The sequence below is a fragment of the Rana temporaria genome, unplaced genomic scaffold (genome assembly GCF_905171775.1).
Source record: "Rana temporaria unplaced genomic scaffold, aRanTem1.1, whole genome shotgun sequence".
Classification (NCBI taxonomy): domain Eukaryota; kingdom Metazoa; phylum Chordata; class Amphibia; order Anura; family Ranidae; genus Rana; species Rana temporaria.
The window spans coordinates 565-5,968 of NW_024404913.1; the positions used below are offsets into that span (position 1 = coordinate 565).

The 5,404-nt window shown below is 44.2% G+C and overlaps 2 non-coding genes across 2 annotated transcripts; both read left to right on the forward strand.

Moving 5' to 3' along the window:
* The first annotated feature begins 575 nt into the window (after nt 1-575).
* Nucleotides 576-658, forward strand: TRNAL-UAA. The gene has a single exon. It is a non-coding gene; the product is annotated as a tRNA-Leu (tRNA).
* A 294-nt stretch (nt 659-952) lies between these two features.
* Nucleotides 953-1,035, forward strand: TRNAL-UAA. Its single transcript has one exon. It is a non-coding gene; the product is annotated as a tRNA-Leu (tRNA).
* Nucleotides 1,036-5,404: the final 4,369 nt, after the last annotated feature.

A 5,404-nucleotide genomic window follows, 5' to 3' on the forward strand; every position in this document is an offset into this window, starting at 1 on the left:
TAACTGAGGGATTCCGTGGGGTATCTGGACACCGAGGGGGTCAATTGGCAGTAGTGCTGACTTTTCCCAATTAATGACCAGCCCAGAACATAGCCCAAACTCACCCACCGTTTTGATCACATTTTTTAACGAGGTTTCGGTGTCTCCCAAAAAAAAAAGGACATCGTCTGCAAACAGTGCGATCTTGTCCTCTATGGTTGGTCTACGGCCGAGTGGTTAAGGCGTTGGACTTAAGATCCAATGGATGTATATCCTCGTGGGTTCAAACCCTACTCCTGGTATGCATGAAAAGTAATTTCTTTACTGTTGTTTATGGCAATCCAACCCTACAAGAGTGGCTAACTAGTCAATAATACCAGATAGCCTAGCATGAAAGGAAACATCAAAGCGTAAGGCATCACAATGCCCAAGTGGTTAGGTTGTTGGACTATTTTGATGGTTTCAAACTCTACTCCTGGTATTTCAATATGCTTTACCGTCTTTTATTGAAATCCAACCCTCCATGAGTGTCTCATTTGTCAATAATACCTTGTTGCCTTGCATGAAAAAAATACCAGGTGTGGCAAACCTTGGGCACCAGGATGGCCGAGTGGTTAAGGCGTTGGACTTAAGATCCAATGGATGTATATCCTCGTGGGTTCAAGCCCCACTCCTGGTATGCATGAAAAGTAACTTCTTTACTGTTGTTTATGGCAATCCAACCCTACAAGAGTGGCTCACTAGTCAATAATACCAGATTGCCTAGCATGAAAGGAAACATCAAAGCATAAGGCATCAGAATGCCCAAGTGGTTAGGTTGTTGGACTATCCTTATGGATTCAAACCCTACTCCTGGTATTTCAATATGCTTTACTGTATTTTATTGAAATCCAACCCTCCATGAGTGTCTCATTTGTCAATAATACCTTGTTGCCTTGCATGAAAAAAATACCAGGTGTGGCAAACCTTGGGCACCAGGATGGCCGAGTGGTTAAGGCGTTGGACTTAAGATCCAATGGATGTATATCCTCGTGGGTTCAAACCCCACTCCTGGTATGCATGAAAAGTAACTTCTTTACTGTTGTTTATGGCAATCCAACCCTATAAGAGTGCCTCACTAGGCAATAATACCAGATTGCTTAGCATGAAAGGAAACATCAAAGCATAAGGCCCAAGTGGTTAGGTTGTTGGACTAATTTGATGGTTTCAAACCCTACTCCTGGTATTTCAATATGCGTTACTGTCTTTTATTGAAATCCAACCCTCCATGAGTGTCTCATTTGTCAATAATACCTTGTTGCCTTGCATGAAAAAAATACCAGGTGTGGCAAACCTTGGGCACCAGGATGGCCGAGTGTTTAATTTGTCAATTTGTCAATAATACCTTGTTGCCTTGCATGAAAAAAATACCAGGTGTGGCAAACCTTGGGCTGGCCGAGTGGTTAAGGCGTTGGACTTTTTAAATTATAACACTTTTTATTGTTGTTTGCGTATATATAGTACAAAAAGTAGTGCGCCAAGTTGCATAAGTTTAACATAGTGCATACACAAGCATACATTTTACCCCTCCCCCTATCTCTGTGTCATTGTATTTAAGTGAAAAAGGCCTATTAAATTCCAAATAGACTTCCCTCATGTCCACCATCCCCCCCCCCACCCCTCCAACCCTCACCCACCCATCCACCCTCCCATCACACCTTGGACCGGTTTTTTAGGTTGATTTGCTACATTCAATTGATCATCCCCATAAAGGGATGTCCAATAGCGGGTTAAGGTATTTATTAAATTTGAAAGGCTTCCTCTTCTTATATAGGGCATCCCGTTATGTCTAGCCAAGGTTTCCACATCCTCACAAATTTTCTATAGTTGCCCTGTTTAGTAAGTGTCACTCTCTCGCTCCAGATCATTGTGTTGATGGTTTCAACCCAAGATTTGACAGTGGGTGGAGTCTGGGCCTGCCACCTCCACGCAATTAACTTCCTTGCCTGGAAGAGGCATCTCAGCACCACCTCAAGGGTGCCGACAGGCACTCTATCCTCCTCAATACTGCCTAATAGGCATGTCTTGGACTCAGCTTCCATATTCGTTTTAAAAGTATTATTTATTATGTCTATCACCTCCTCCCAGTATCTGAATAGCTTGGGGCATTTCCACATCATGTGGATAAGATTGCCTGTCGCTCTACACCTTGGACATTCGTCAGTACTTCTCCACCCAAGATTGAACATTCTCCTGGGGGTATAGTATACCCTATGCAAGAGGAACAGGTGTGATACTCTCTGAGATGGAGAGATCGAGACCAATACCCCCCTCCTCAGGATCGCATTCCACTGTTCCGTGGTCATTTGCCCTAAGTCTCTCTCCCATCCTATCCTGCTCTTAATGGGGCCTGCCCTACTTATTGTTTTAGCTCCTATTCTGGAATACAGTTCGGAGATCAGGCCTTTAGTTGTTTTTGAAGAGATTATTTTCAGGAGGGTAGGAGCCGAGGACCATACAATGGGTCGTGACCCAAACTGGGCTTGAATGCCATGTCGGATCTGGAGGTATCTGTAAAATGTTTTATTTGCTATATTGAATTCTTGTCGCAAGTCTGCAAAGGATTTCATATGTTCTCCATCGTACAGTTGGTTTAAGCGGTTTATCCCTTGTCTCTCCCATTCCTTGCATCTCTCAATATCTTTTAATTCCCTTAAGTTTTGATTGCACCAGAGAGGGGCAAACGTTGTTATTCCCTTGTAGCCCATCAGTACTTTTGTTGTTTGCCATACTTTAAGGATTAGTTTAATAGTTGGACATTTATGAATAAACGAGCCAGCCTCGAGTGCCTCCAATATTGTCCTATGTGGTGCCCCTATTAGCATCAGTGTACCGGAATTCACGTCTCCCTCCAATCCGCAATTCGCAAGATGTTGTAACTGCGAAGCTAGGAAGTATGTTTTCGGGTGGGGAACTGCCATTCCCCCCTCTTTAGCTGGTAACTGCATGGTCTGGAGACAAATCCTGGCTTGTCCCTTCTTCCAGATTAAGTCTCTAAAGATGGATTCTATCCTTTTGAACCATTTTTGGTCTATCCAGACTGGGGAGTTGTGGAGGATATAGAGTAGCTGGGGCAGCCATAGCATCTTTATTAAATTACATCGCCCCGCTATGGATAATGGTAGTCTACACCAGATGTCTCTTTTATGTTCCCATTTGGACAGGAGGGGAATTAGATTATTTGAGACAAAGCTATTGATGTCCCTCGTAATCCATATCCCGAGGTATTTCATCATAGCTACTACTTTTAACTGAGGGATTCCGTGGGGTATCTGGACACCGAGGGGGTCAATTGGCAGTAGTGCTGACTTTTCCCAATTAATGACCAGCCCAGAACATAGCCCAAACTCACCCACCGTTTTGATCACATTTTTTAACGAGGTTTCGGTGTCTCCCAAAAAAAAAAGGACATCGTCCGCAAACAGTGCGATCTTGTCCTCTATGGTTGGTCTACGGAACCCCTGTATATCTTCTGATTTTCTGATTTTAATGGCCAATGGTTCCATCGCCAGCGCGAACAGAAGGGGGGAAAGGGGACAGCCTTGTCGAGTTCCTCTCTCTAATTGAAAGATTTCGGAAAGTTCGTTGTTGATTTTAATTTTTGCTATTGGCTGGTTATATAACAACTTCACCCAACTAATAAACCTGGGGCCAAACCCGAATTTCTCTAGGACCTTCCACAGGTAGTCCCATTCCAGACTGTCGAAAGCCTTAGCGGCATCCGGGGCTAAAACAGCTCTGGAACCCACCCCCTCTGTTGGAATTTGCATATTCAGGAACAGTCTCCTGATATTAATACTGGTTGACCTATTAGGGATGAAGTCAGATTGATCAGGATGTATGAGCGCTTGGATATTCCGGTTTAGACGAGTTGCTAATACTTTAGCCAAGATCTTGGCGTCAGTACATAGGAGTGAAATGGGACGATACGATGAAGCCTCAGTTGGATCCTTCCCCTCCTTATGTAAGACAATAATGGTGGCTTCCATCATAGAGGTGGGGAGCGTTCCGTAAATCAATGCCCAATTTAATGTCTTGAGGAGTTCTGGTAACAGAATATCCCCGTATCTTTTATAGATCTCTACGGGCAACCCGTCTGGGCCAGGTGACTTTTGAGTTGACATCCCCGCCACTGCCTGTTTCAGTTCACCTAGAGTGATTGGCGCCTCCATATCAATGTTATCTTCCTCCGACAGGGTCGGGACGGACATTCCCAGGAGAAAGTTTCCCGGTCCTTTAGTCCCCTCCCTCCTCTTGGAGCTGTAAAGGGACACGTAAAATTCTCTGAAGGTGTTTAATATCATCGTTTTGTAGGTGGAAGTTTCCCCGCTTGCTATCTTAACTGCTGTAACAGTGGAGGGGGGGGGGGAATTAGTTCTAATAAGCAGAGATAATAGGCGCCCCACTCGCTCTCCCTCTCTGAATTGATTCTGTCTCTGGAATATTCGTTTTCCCTCTGTTCTTTTTAATGTAGTCATTTTGTATGTCTGTTGTTTTTCTAACCACTCTTTTAACCTGTGCGGGGTTGGGGCTTCGATGTATCTCTTCTCTGCCAGTAGCAACTGCTTCCTTATCTCGCTCTCTCCCTCACTGTTCTTCCTCTTAATCCCTGCTATTTTTTGAATCAGGAGACCTTGGAGGTGAGCTTTTAAGGTGTCCCATACCACCCCCACTGATGCAGTACCCACATTTATCTGTAAAAATTCTTTAAGAGCAGACATCGTCATACTGTGTTCACTCATTAGCGCGAGCCAGTGAGGGCTAATTTTCCATTCACTGGGGTACCATTTACCCCTTGCTTTTATTGTCAGCTCGATCGGTGAGTGATCGGAGATACCTCTTGGGCCATATTCTATTTTTGTTACTAGTGTTGCTGCCTCGTCGTTACCCAACGCCATGTCTATTCTGGATAAAGTGTGGTGAGTCTTCGAAAAACAGGAATATTGGCGTTCCTGCGGATAGCGCGTGCGCCAGATATCGCATAATCCAACTTCATCCAGAAATAGAGCTAATCGATCCTCTCCTTTTATTTTAGGTCTGTTTCCCGGCGTGAACCTGTCCTGGATCCTATCTAAGGCTTCATTAAAATCTCCTATAATAAGTATCGGTATCCCTGATTTGTCCAATGTAAACTCAATCAATTTGTGTAGGACTTCGAATTTAAATGGGGGGGGGGGGGATATAAACACTGGCTATCACAAATGGGGTATTTTCGATTGAACAGAATAAAAATATAAACCTACCCTGATCGTCTATCCTGCTCTCTCTACAGGAGAATACCAATCCTCTCCCCACCAATATACTCACTCCCCTAGAGTAGGATGAGTGGTAAGAGTGGTAAGTGGACTGTTTTTGTGGTTAAGTGCGTCTCCTGTAGACAGAGCAG